General features: G+C 41.5%; 1 pseudogene; it reads right to left on the bottom strand.

Annotated features, from left to right (window-relative positions):
• Positions 1 to 3,237: 3,237 nt before the first annotated feature.
• Positions 3,238 to 9,443, bottom strand: LOC133021026 (zinc metalloproteinase-disintegrin-like batroxstatin-2; annotated as a pseudogene).
• Positions 9,444 to 13,901: the final 4,458 nt, after the last annotated feature.

Genomic DNA, 13,901 nt, shown 5'->3' on the forward strand with positions numbered 1-13,901 from the left:
AGTGAACGTCCCTCGCATCTCACTCACACACACACACACACACACACACACAAACACACACACACCCACACACACACACGCACACACACACCTGGTGTGGAAATAAATTTAAAAAAAATAAAAAATAAAATAATCATAAAAAAATGTCAAAGTTAAAAAAGAAAGTTATGTTGAACCAGCCCACTTCCGGGTTAAATCACACCCACTTCCGGGTTAGGCCCCATCCACTCCGAGTACGGATACGGATATGGATAATTCATATGGTTAACAGATACAGATAATGCTGTACTCGCTCATCCCTAGTAAATATAATGTATCATTCCATGTCCGTTTAGGGCTTCCGTATCGCTAAGCACAACTGCAATTTTCTTCCTCCAAACCCGATCTTATTTGTAAGCTATTATTTCAGCACATCTGTGTTTTAGCTGTCTGTTAGACGTTTATGTCTTTACTCACAGTGACTTACATAGCAGCTGAGTGTGAGGGGAGGCATTGGAGACTTTGCCTTGGTGATCTTAATAAACCACATTTTCACGTTTCAAATGAGCAGTGAAATGTATGAATGTAAATGTATGAAAATTCTGGGTTAAGTGACTTGTAATGTTGTCAAGTACCGATTTTGTTGCCAGTGGCAGCAGAGGTCTGGATGGAGGTTGTGGCTTAACCTGATAAAATAAGAAAGTTAATACGTAGCTTAACAAAACAAGTTTTAATGCTCAGTGTGTGGTCGGGCATTGACAGAGAACAGAGGTGTAGTGGAAAATTCCACTGACCAGGTGTCTCACTGCTGTAATACTGTCTCCCTGACAGGATGGAACCCTTATTTGCCTGTGTTTGACCGCTATGGTTTTGTATTTATATAGCACTTTTCTAGTCTTGAAGACCACTCAAAGCGCTTTACAGTAAAGTTTTACATTCACCCAATCACACACACATTCATACAGTGCATCTAATCACAGCACTTTGTCATTCTATGGGGGACCATTCAGGGTTCAGCATCTTGCCCAAGGAATGATGGGTCAGACTGGGGATCGAACCGCCGACCATCAGGTTGAGGATGACCACTCTACCCCTCAGCCACAGCAGCCCTGCTACGACCTTGATAAACTGGGTGTATGCCCTTATTCTGTGATGTTTTCTTCCAACTGCTACAGCGGACAGACACAGCAGATAGACACAGATGATGATCTCATGTCTTTTTTCCATATTATAAGAATCAGAAATCAGAATCAGGAAGTATTTATTGCCATGTAGGTTTACACCTACCCTTAATTTGCTCTGGTTATTGGTGCATACAATGAACATAGAGAACATAAAAACACAATAAATACACCACACATAAGAAAAACAATAGTAAAATAAAAACAATATATATTTACTCACTATTTACTTCTTATTTACTCACTTTTTCTAATATTTATACAAGGTAGCATTTATGTAGACATAAACATATCTATATAAAAATATATAAAAGATAAAATATAAAAAGTGAAGCAAAAGGTGAAATGCACAATGCACAATGCAAATAGCAAAACAGTGAACAGTGTCAAATTGCAATATGCATACATGTATACATGTATATGTAATACAGTATAATATATATAATCTAATATGTGTTAATTTAACACTTCTTAGGGGAGTGGGGGCGGAATAAAAGACCAAGTCAGGTGGGGGTCCCGGGCCTTGTCGATAAGGCCCACTACAGTCGGGAAGAAGCTGGTCTTGTGGCGGGCGGTTTTAGTCCTGGTGGGCCACAGCCTCCTGCCAGAGGGAAGAACCTCAAAGAGTTTGTGACCCGGGTGAGAAGGATCGGCCACAATCTTGCCTGCACGCCTCAGAGTCCTCGAGGCAAACAGGTCCTGCAGAGATGGCAGATTGCAGCCAATCACCTTCTCAGCAGAGCGGATGATACGCTGCAGCAGGGCCGGGTCTAGGCAGGGGCAAGAGGGGGCCTGGCCCCCTCAAATAAATGTTGTGCCCCCTCAAACTAAATCCCAATTTATAATAATAATAATATAATAAAGCACAATGCCCCCTCAAGATTTGTGGCTGCCCCCTCATACATGCCTGTCTAGACCCGGCCCTGCGCTGCAGCCTGCCTTTGTCGTTTGCAGTGGCAGCAGCGAACCAGATGGAGATGGAGGAGGTGAGGATGGACTTGATGATGCAGGTGTAGAAGTGCACCATCATTGACTTTGGCAGGTTGAACTTCTTCAGCTGCCGCAGGAAGTACATCCTCTGTAGAGCTTTTTTGGTGAGGGAGTTGATGTTCAGCTCCCACTTGAGGTCCTGGGAGATGATGGTGCCCAGGAAGCGGAAGGACTCCGCAGAGGCGAGTGGGGCGTCTCTCAGGGTGATGGGGGTGGGTGGGGCTGGGTTCCTTCTGAAGTCAACAATAATCTCCACTGTTTTCAGACCATTTAGCTCCAGGTTGTTCTGGTCACACCAGGTCACCAGATGGTCAATCTCCCACATGTAGGCTGACTTATCCCCACCAAAGATGAGCCCAATGAGGGTGGTGTCGTCCGCGAACTTAAGGAGTTTGACGGACTGGTGACTGGAGGTGCAGCTGTTGGTATACAGAGAGAGGAGTAGAGGGGAAAGAACGCAGCCTTGAGGGGAACCAGTGCTTATGGTCCTGGCGTCGGAGATATGCTTCCCCAGCCTCACGTGTTGCCTCCTATCAGACAGGAAGTCTGTGATCCACCTGCAGGTGGAGTCAGGCACACTCAGCAGGGAGAGCTTGTCCTGTAGCAGGTCCGGGATGATTGTGTTGAAGGCAGAGCTGAAGTCCACAAACAGGAGCCTGGCGTAGGTTCCTGAGGAGTCCAGGTGCTGGAGGATGAAGTGGAGGGCCATGTTGACTGCATCGTCTACAGACCTGTTGGCTCTGTAGGCAAACTGCAGGGGTCCAGGAGAGGGTCGGTGATGGCTTTGAGGTGACAAAGCACAAGTTGCTCAAATGCCTTCATCACCACAGAGGTCAGGGCGACAGGCCTGTAATCATTCATGTAATCATTATGTTTTATGAAACGTCTCTTTGTATAAGTTCTGGCTTTTGTGAACTTGCGGCAAGTTCCATTTTGAGCACCCGTGCGTGTTGGGTAAAGTCTGCAGAGCTTACTATTAAAAAGACTCAAAGGCAACTCCAGTCTGAGAATTACATTATTTCAAATCTCAAGATGAATTTCCATCACAAAGGTTGGCAGGGCTGAGTGGCTGAAAAAACTCCACAATTTAAGGCTGGCTGATGAGTGTGTTCCCGAGACAGGAGCTGTCTTGTGTGCTTCTCGACCGAAGCACCAGGTTTGACTGTCCTGAAGTGGACCGGAGTCATCTGTAGTATAATAAGCACAGTGGCTGAAATTAAATATGGAAAAGCTTCAGAGTTCTGTCTCCATAGCTTCACTTATGCACTGTGGGAATAACTTTACCTCTTTGCAGATTGTCTTTTTCTGATGCAGTACATCACAATCCAAATGACCAGGACCACCAGCAGAAGTGCTCCAACCCCCAGGCACACAAACAAAACCAGCATGCCTGTCTCTGCACGCACACAAAAACACACAAGCACATGTTATGATTAGAACGATATTCAATCTATTGCTCATGGACGAGCATGCATCACTTGCTCGGAGAACAAAATTCACTGTAACATCATTACTGCATTTGTAAGGACTTAGAAGGGCAGTTCCAGGAGACCCCTGCTCGTCTGCGTTCATCAGCACAGACCTCAAGTATGTGAGAGTCAATGAGACTTAATAAATCTTGGTGAAAAACGCAGCATTCGAGGAGCGGACATGTGTAAAGCATGGAGATTTAAATGGTCAAACGACTATCGAGCGTGATGTGGAGCGTGTACCTTCAGGCAGCACCTGCATCTGCACGTCGCAGAAGGGGGAGCCCCAGCCGGGGTCGCAGTGACACTTATTCTCGTGGTTACAGACCTGTCAGAGATCACACTCAGTTATGCTGTCACAAATCTGCAGTGTTCCAAAGTGTTATGAGTTGAAAAACTTTTTACCCCGTGGTTGTTGCATTTGGCCGAGCAGTTGTTTCTCCCAAACGCTTTGACGTTTGTGATGTTTTGACACCGCTGGTTGTAGCACACCTGAAAGACATAAAAGACGCCGTAAGGACACCATTCACCAATCTGTAGTCCAGGGAGGTTTTTCTTACAGGCAGTATTCTCACCATGTTGTTGCCACACTTGGTGCCTGTAGGTACAATGCCTAGATCTGCAGGGAGGTTATCTGCAGGGTTTTTTAAAACTTCTTTGCATATTTCTCCACTTCCGACTTTGAAAAAGGATTTCAAGGATGTCACAGGAAACTCCCACCCTCCAATGCAGAAAAGTGTCCCACAGGATTGATCTCTGAAACAAAAAAAACACAAACTGATAATAAAACAAAGCCCAACAATATGTGACCATGAGATATTTGACTGTTGGTTTCCTACCTGCTGGAACATCTCTGGCTAAACAGTGTTTTTTTGCAGTTTCCATTCAGGTAGTAACAAGCTTTTGCAGCCACTTCAGCGTCTGAACAGAAACATAAAAAGACAATACAGCTGCAGATGTAAGAGTCCTGATGTATCAGAATCAAAGCAGATCTAAACCAAACTGTAATTTTACCTGGACCCCACAGTCTCTTGCAGTAGTCCTGCTGTGAAGGACACTGCCCAATGTAGCAGGATCCTTTCCCATGGTTGCAGGACAGGCCGTTCTGGGTGTAGGCGTCAGTCGGACAGGAGGCAGAGAAGCCGGTGCAGTACTCTGCCAGGTCACAGTCCCCTGCCTTTGGTCGGCAGACACTGCCGGTTGGTTTCAGCTGTGGAGCAGAGAGAAACACAGATGGTGATGTATCAACTCATCAAAATACGTACACTGACAAACACCTGGCCATGTGGCACAGTCGGACAGTGTCTCGCTATATGGTAACACATTTAGTATCAGCGTGACTTCCCTCATCTAGAGAAGACAAAGTGACTATGACTTACTCTGCAGTTGTGGCAGCAGTCTCCCTCTGTACACTGGGCAAGTTTGCAGGTAGTGGCAATGCAGCAGGTATTCTTGCATTCCTATGAGGCAGACAGAGGATAATATAATTCAGTAATTTAATTCCCTGATTTTATGCATGCAGCCTTTCTGAGCGCAACATGCAAAGACAGACCTGCATGGTGCCACAGTCGCACTCCTCTCCGGGCTCCAGGAAGGCGTTCCCGCACACTGGCCCTCCGTGGATGCGATTGGTGGAGGGGGTGTTCAGCAGACAGGCCGGGTTCACCTTCTCAAAGATCAGGCTGAGCTGCTGCTGATTGCAGCTGCTGAACTGCTTCGGATACAGGTATCTGGAGGAAGGAGAAGAGAAGGTAAATAGGAGAAGAATATAAGAATAGGTAGAAGTGAGGTTGTTTTAGTGCAGGTGAAAAACTGAGCTTACCCCATGGTAGCAGACATGATGCATGGTCTTTTAAAAAATGAAGAGTCACAGACACAATTTCCAGTGTCATGGTCCAAGCCCAGATTGTGACCCATCTCATGTGCAATAATAGAAGCCACTTTGAACGTGTCAGTGCTAGCATCCTGTGTGTAAATCAGAAAAAAGATGAGCCACAAAAAAAGTTTAAGAAAAGGATAAACACCATACAAACATATAGAGAATTAACATCACATAGAAAAATGAGATTCACCTGATTGACACCTCCAGATCCATAATTGCATATTGAGGATACCCTTCCCATGCCGACAAAGGGAACATCAAAATCCCCACCTCTGAAAGAAGAAGAGTAAAACATTGTTAGACTCCAGCTCTGACAGGTTCAAATAAAGGGGAGTTCAAACTTCTGTGTCTTACGTGATGAACTGTGCGTTGTCGTGCGGGATTCTCGGCAGCAGGCTCTTATGACGCCACTCGAGGAATCGTTTCAGGGTGACCTTTGGGTCGGTGCTGACCTCTATCTGATCTTTGTCTGACCAGATATCCACGCCGACCAGCATGACACGGACACCCATAGGGCGATACAGCTAAACACACGATGATAAAATAAAATGAATCATCAGGTTAATGGCTGATATCAGTATTTTGGAAACAGGTGGAGCTGTAAATCACTAAGCCACTGATGCTGTCACACAGTGAGACACTTGAGTCTGCGCTGTCATTCACGTCGGCCCTTCTCTTTCAGAGTATGCGAAGAGGATTATGTGATATGTTTGAAAATTTATAGTTAAAGTCAGATTTTCACAGCAAGGAAACTTTCATTCCCTTCCATCGGTCGACATACAGTCTGTAAACACTGGATAGTCTTAGGACACAATTCTGCATTGATTTACATCCACAGTGAGAAGTGGAGTCTGATGTGACATATCATACTTGCTGCTGCTTTGTGGAGGAAAATAAGTCTTGTCTGCATCCAAGGCAAATAAACCAAATGACTGGTAAAAATAGGTACGATGTTCTATTAAGTCCAGAGAATAAATATGTGAAATTACATAAAATTAAGCTTTTATACTCATTTGAACTTTAATGTGGTCCTGGATCATTTTCTCAAATCAGATTTGATTCTCTGTTCAAACAGAGCTGTGATGAATCATTTTAAGTGACAGACAAAGACAGAAACAAACATACCTTGTCCACATGGTTTGCTATTTGAAGCATCCTGGTCTCTATTGTCTTCTTATACTTCTTATACTAAACAAAAAGAGATACATTTTTTTTACCTAGGGAACTTTAAGCAATAAAGTCTCAGATATAAAACACAATCATTCCACATTTGGAGGGTAAAGTGAATTACAGATCATTATGATTGAATGTGCAGTAACAGAAAGAAGTCAAACCTCAGTGTGGTCGGCCACAAGAACCAGCTCCACTGTTCTGGGTTTTACTGCCACAGCTTTGGTCTGGGCTTCAACTTTCTGAATAACACAAGACATTCACAATATTAAACATTAGTGTGTTTGTGTTTAGTTAAACCCGGGTTATTGTTTGATGACGATTAACAAAGCCCAGTAAGCGAAGGTACTGAGTTTAGTTTTTTTCTGACAATGTAGCAAAAAAAAAATACAGCATTAATCGCAGAGAATCATTTTGATGCATGCAAATATTGCATTAATAAAATATGAAAGGATAATCGCATTTTTAAGCTAATTTTTTGAATCAATGTTTTAAGGGTGTCTTCCTTGCATGAAACTTAAACTACATATTTCAAACAATTATTATATGTATTTTCGAGTTCTTTTAAATTAATTTTGTCTTTTAATATTTGTGATTCCTTCAATTTCGCTGTGCTCATGATTTTATGACCTGTGTGTTTAAATTTGCTGTCCGTGTAAAGCACTTTGTCACTTAGATTTTGAAAAGTGCTCTAAAAAAAAAGTTATTAAATCATCGAAGAACAAAGGTATTGGACATCAACAGTTGTTTAATGTGCAGGTTTCAAACCTGGTATATACAAGTTTCTGTTTCTTTACCAGACTGCCTTGCTCGAACAGTCCAGACGGAGGAGCTCTGAGATCATCGTAAGTGGTCGGGTTTCCATGGGCACAGGAGCTCGTCTTCCACTTCAGGTGTTTGTAGTTGTAAACAACACGAAGACCTTCGTTGCTCTCAGTTTCAGAGCTGTGTCTGTCGCTCTGCTTTCCTGCGTCAGGATCGGCCAGAGGCCCGATCAGGTACATCTGGTCCTGGAGAAGCACAAACCCCCTGTAGAGCCAAACAGGAGTTTCAGAGTAAACAGACACCCAATCCATTTCCTTTGCATATGCAATTCTCAAACATTTAAACTAATTATTTAGCTGCCTTTGTTTTTACTTTCCACACCTTTTGACACTAGCATGTATTTTATATTGACAGCAGAAGGCAGCTTTAATCAGAGCAGTCTGACCCGATTACAGGTTTTCTGTCCTAATGATTTTCATGAGGGAGCAAATGGAAGCTGCAGGACTGATGATCTCTTCGGATTGGACACGGTGCGTCATCAGTCACAGCAGGAGACTTACAATCCCAAATCAGGATGGGATGAGAAACAATAACCTTTTCTATTTAGATCAAATAAATCTGCATGCAGCATCACTCACTCCATTCCAGAGCAGAGTCCCACGCTGGCTGACGAGTCCTCCACCCCCACGATGTGTCCCTGGTAGTGGCAGTGAACCTGGACAGACACACATCATTTCAGAAGGAGCCAATTCACACCTCTCACCCCTTTTTTTTTCCTTTGTCTATCTTGAGCACAGGGGTGAAATGTGATCTGAGGATGTATTTAACTGTGTGTATATATGTCAAGTCCTCTTCCAGACAAAAATCTGGAATGACAGCGTGTGGTGTCATCTCTCATAATGAGAAGCTTTGTTGTTGAGAAACTACGTAAAGCTTAAACATTTGTCATGACATCTGAGGAAAAGACTTTCATGTCTTACATAAAATGTGACGATATCTCGGCTGTTGCATAAAACCACTGGGCCTGGGTTTGCATGTGATAGGATATACTGTACTTAATGAATAAAGCATGTATGCTCTGTGTAGTAGGATGATCATTTGATGCTGTCTGACAGTCTGATTACAGATCTCTGGATCGTCCACAATACTAAATTCATTCTGCCATATCAGCAAGGAAAGGGGAAATGAATGTCTCATTACCAGGTTTGGGTTCATCATGTATACATACAGTTAAGACAACTTATAATCAAAGTTTTTAATAATACAGATATTTCCTTGGGATAAACTCAACTAATAAAAATATATAGTCCATTACAACGCAGGTTGATAATGTTAATGTTTGTTTGATTTTGATGAAAGAGTTCAAAGGTACATACCCCAAGATGTGGAATAGTTGGGACTTGAGCGCCCTGATCAGAATAGTGTGTCGCAGAAAAGTTTTCCCTGATTAGATCACTGGAAAGAACAGATTTTTATTATATCATTGAAAGATCAATGAAGTTAGAGGAATATCTGTTGAGCAGCACAATAAAAAAGATCTCACTTGTTCCTTTCCAGATGCAGAGTGTAGTTCTGCCCTGCGATTGTCAGAGAGTACCAGAGTTCATCAGGGTATGCCTACACTCACACACACAGCAGGGGAGACTTTAGTACAACTTCAGTGAGATTAAACACTATGTGATGTTTAAATAAAGTGTGCAGTAGAGAGAGAGAGAGAGAGAGAGAGAGAGGGAGAGACATTGTGTACGTGTGTTTGCGTGTTTGTTACCTGATGAGTAGCAGCATCACTGGTGAGAGATGAATCCTTCAGTCGCTGAGGTGTTACAGTTTGGTACTTCTTCACATGAGGTAGAGTCGTCCTTACACTGCTCGCTATTACTCCTGCAAGTAAAGAGATATTTCAGTAAAGAAACCAAGAAACAAACAAAGACAAAAGAAAGGAAGGGTCGTACCCCAGGAGGAGAGGAGAATTCCTAACAGATATCCAGTATGAAGCAAGTTGCTCATTGTGTGTCTGAAATCTCGGATGCTGAGGACCTATACTGTTCTACAGGGTCAAGGTGGAGTTATGGGTGTGTCTTGGAATCCATCTCTCCTACATGGAGAAGGCTCCTTTGATGATGAAGAAGACTCATCTTTGACTTTACATGACATAGACTCATTGTCTATCATCAAAGGAGCCTTCTCCTAAATGAAGAAGGAAGAAAAAACTAGATAAGAATATAGCAAAGAAACACCCAGCCATTTTGACCAATGTTGTGCATTAGAAGGGGTTTGCCTATATTGTGTATCAAAGGGTTAACATATTCAGAGTAATCACGTGAACAACTAAACTCAACTGTGCAGTAAATCAAGGAATAGACCATAATGGCACATGAGATGAATGGCCAACAGCTGATACATTTTCTGCTGGACTGAAGAAAACTTCATGAGAGATACAATGAGGTCAAAGCAAAGCTGACGGCTGTTTTGATGGCTGGAACATACTCGAAAACTCACCAAATTTTGCAGGCGCATCAGGCCTGGTGAAACTTATGTATTCTAGACATCTGTAAAAATTGAACAAATGTAACATTGAATGATCTGCAACATAAAGGTTGAACTGTTCTGGTCCCTGTAGTTTGATCTTGGGGGGAGTTAAACTGAATTGAAGTTCACAATTAAAATGCAAAATATATTCAAATTAAAAGATATTTTGATGATATTTATGGCAAGAGATGTGTGTTTAAGTTTCAATATTTTCCTTAAGTACATACGATGTTTGGTTTGTTAGTTATTATGAAGATTTTTCCCGTCATATCCAAGGTGGTTGCTGTGGACGCTTTTTTTCGCTCCCGGCCATCAGAACGGAAGTACTTTGTTAATTGCCACAGTTAATATCTTTCCAATTTCTCAACATAAATAATGATGAATGAAAGTTGATTGATGAGCTCTACCTTACCTGATCGATTATTTGATATCATGCCTTTAGTTTTTGTAATTTTTCCTTCACTTCTGTTATACGAGCCTGCGCAGAGCTCTGTAAAACGGACGTTATGTCATTCTCCTTCGCCACCTGCTTCGGGCAAGTCCTCCAATTTATTCATTTCGCCAATTCTAATACTTATTTTATCACTTATTACACCATTAAACAACCAAATTGTTTGTTTTAAGAAATTTTAACTGATCAAAGTTTTGCAAAGTGCTCTCCTCCCGTGGCCGCCTCACCACCCTGTTGTCATTTCTCCTCCATCCTCCCTCTCTTGTAAGTTTTAGTGCTTACTGTGTTTTTCTTTTTAGCCTTTTTTTTTGTACCTTTGTTCACCGTGTTTATCTGTTTTGGGATTTTGCCCTCTTTCTTCTTTTTCTTTGAACAAACGGCACCATAAAATGCAAAGGGAACTGTGGTGGGAAAACAAGAAAACAATAAATCAAGGATATGTTTCCACTTCGTAGACGATAAGAAGCAGCCATAACCTACCTTGTTTTTTTCTGGTGTAAAGCTGAATGGTAAACAGCAACTGTAAACTAATTTTTGTTTCTGACTAGTTGTTACTTTTTGTTCTTTTATCATTCACTCTGACGGGAAGTAGCAGACGTAGTCTTGTAAGCAGGTTTCAAGACCAATTAACTCAAGATGTTGCTGGTTTAAAAAAAAAGAACGAAATAAACGTGTATAGCAGGAGATGGAATGTGTTCCCTCACTGATTGCTCACTGTGTGTGTGAAGACAAAGGCAAGCTTTTATATCTCTACTTTAATAACAATTGAATGTGGGGGTTCTTCGTCCTCTGGAGTGATACACACACTCTGTATGTGATGTGTCATTCTAGTTCTTATTTTATCAAACTTCCTATATTGTCACATCTCACAAACTTGAGTTCAGCAAAGCTTTGTTTTTCTTCAGCATGTGTATCATCTTTACAATTTAATTGATAACTTGTCTCTACAGGGACATAAATGACCAAGGCACAAATCTGTTCCTTCAGACTGTAAGAATCTTGACTGATTACAACTTGAGTAAGTCTGAAGATTCCTTTAAAGTTTGGACCATGATGAACTTGTCAAGTTAAAGTTGAACTATACGAGAGAAAACAGCATGTTCACGTTTAGAGAAGTCTGTAATGTGAGAGGTTTTTCAGAGGTTTTCAAACTTTATAATTATCAAGCCAAGGTTTTTTATCATGTTCATTTTCCCCCCTTCTTTTTAAGTAAATTTATTCCAACACTTCTTGCAGCCCCACAAATACCCAACAGGTGGCAGCACAGTATAGGTGGATGAATTGGCAGCTGCTGCTTTGGTAGTGTAAACATTACAAATCATGTTACTAAGACTTCTAGACATTTGTGGAAAAATCTTGCTGAATATTTATTTTAATTAAACAACATTGATGAGTTCACAAGTGCTTTCCATGAAATAAGCCTCATATGTATTAAAAGTGCTGTAAAAAAATATAGCTTTTTTTCATTGCTTTGTTCTATTAGGACTTCAGAAGGATATGTTTAAGTTCATTTATTTTATTGGGAAAACGCACATGCCAGAACATACAAAACTACATAGGACATTAGTGTCTAATAGCTGTTTACTCAACCAATCAAACTTTATTTCTATAAAGTAGGGCAATCACCTATTAATTGCAAAACATATTACACTATGTAAATTTAAATTAATTAAATATAAAAAAATAAAAAATAAAAATTTAATTAAATTAAATGAATAAAAAAAATTAAAAATAAAAATGTAAAAAACCTGTACGCGCAATTCCTGCGCAATGGGTGTCTGCGCAGGATGTGCGCAATGGTCTTCTGCGTAGGATGTGAGCACACAGTTTTTTTATTTAAAAAAAAAAATGTAATTCAATTAAATTTTTTTATTTAATTTAATTTATTTTTTAATTTAACTTTTTTTTAAATTGACATATTATTAGATATTGTGCAATGAATAGGTGGTTGAAGTCCTGCCAACACGACAGCCTGCCAAACTTACCCATGAGTTCGGAGCCAGCTCCTGTGTCCACTGGTGTCCTGGTTCCACCCATGGCAGCGTAGTGGCGTGGGGCTGGCTCATCCCTGCGGCCCAGGGAGCGCATTTCTCCGCGCTGGTTCATGGGTCAATTATGCTGGTCTTCACAGGTGACTGACCTACGCAAGCCTGAAGCCGCCCCCCACCCCCCAACCCCCACAGGAGATTATGTGCTTATGTGTGTCTGTGTGGCCGCGGCGCTTCCCGGTTCTTCCCGGCATTACGCTGCCGGTGCGAACATGGGCGAGGAAATGAGGCGGACCGCTTTTCGCGGCGCTTCTACCTCCGTTGCGTCCCGGGGTTAGAGGATGATGGTGTGACATTAATATATTGTTTTACATTGCATGTGTCACATCATGATAATTCAGTCTCTTGTGCCGCCCTCTCGGCATTTATCACCCTAGGCAACCGCCTATGTCGACTGTACCAGGAGCCGCCCCTGCCTCCTCTGGCTCTTCCATGTATGACAGCGATGCTGCCACAGATGCGCATGTAATATATATAATATATATGTAATATATATTTTTAGATAATTTTCCACCATGTGTTAATATTTGTGACCAAAACCATTTGAACCTGCTTATATTAAGCATAAATCCATGATAAATATAACATATACAGCTGAAAATGTAAACATTGTTTATGGTGTGAATGAGAAAGCAATTTAGGATTTAACTGTAGATAGAATGATGAAGCTTTTTGTGCTTCCATGAGCCTGTTTGAGTTCTTATGTTCCAGATGACTTTAATGATTAAATCAAAAAAGAAGATGTTAATACTCTGCCATAGTTGATTCACTATTTTCCATGTCATTAAAAACAACATGCCAAGGTCTCTCGTTTGGCTGATTTTAAGACCATGTGCTTCACTTCCTGTTGCTCATTGCTCACTACACTCGTCTGCACCTAGTTTTCAAGTTGTCATAATTCATCCACTTTGGTCACAGTGTGTGTTCCTTTTTCCTTTGGAGTGGAATCAGTGCTGCACTGCTCTCATTGTATATTTAAGATTTGCTACAGTTCACAATGTCAGGTCCAGGGGCCTCCAGTGTTCGTCCAAATTAAGGGAGGTCCCCAACAACTTATCGAACAGTTTGGTGTGAGGGTTCTTGGTTTCTTTCGGAGATAAAACTGGGTCCGTGGCCCAAAGGATCAAAGTCCAAATTCCATGATTTCTGAAGATATCATTAGATGTTTAAGTCCATCACCAGTTTGCTGAAATGTGCCGCCTACACCCCCAAAATACAAAAGACCTACTAAGAAATCCTCCCAAAATGTCTCTCTTTGTCATGAACAAGCAGTAAGCTGTTTGAGATCAAATGAGCTGCATGCTGTTGCCTTTCTATCAAGCAACTAATGCTAAAATATAATTAGAAAATGCCTTTAAAAATTTGAAAACCATTTTATTTTTTAATTTAAAACAGTTTATTAGAGTTTTGCAAAGAGTAAGTCAGAGATTGGTTCTT

The sequence above is a fragment of the Limanda limanda genome, chromosome 15, assembly GCF_963576545.1.
Source record: "Limanda limanda chromosome 15, fLimLim1.1, whole genome shotgun sequence".
Taxonomy (NCBI): domain Eukaryota; kingdom Metazoa; phylum Chordata; class Actinopteri; order Pleuronectiformes; family Pleuronectidae; genus Limanda; species Limanda limanda.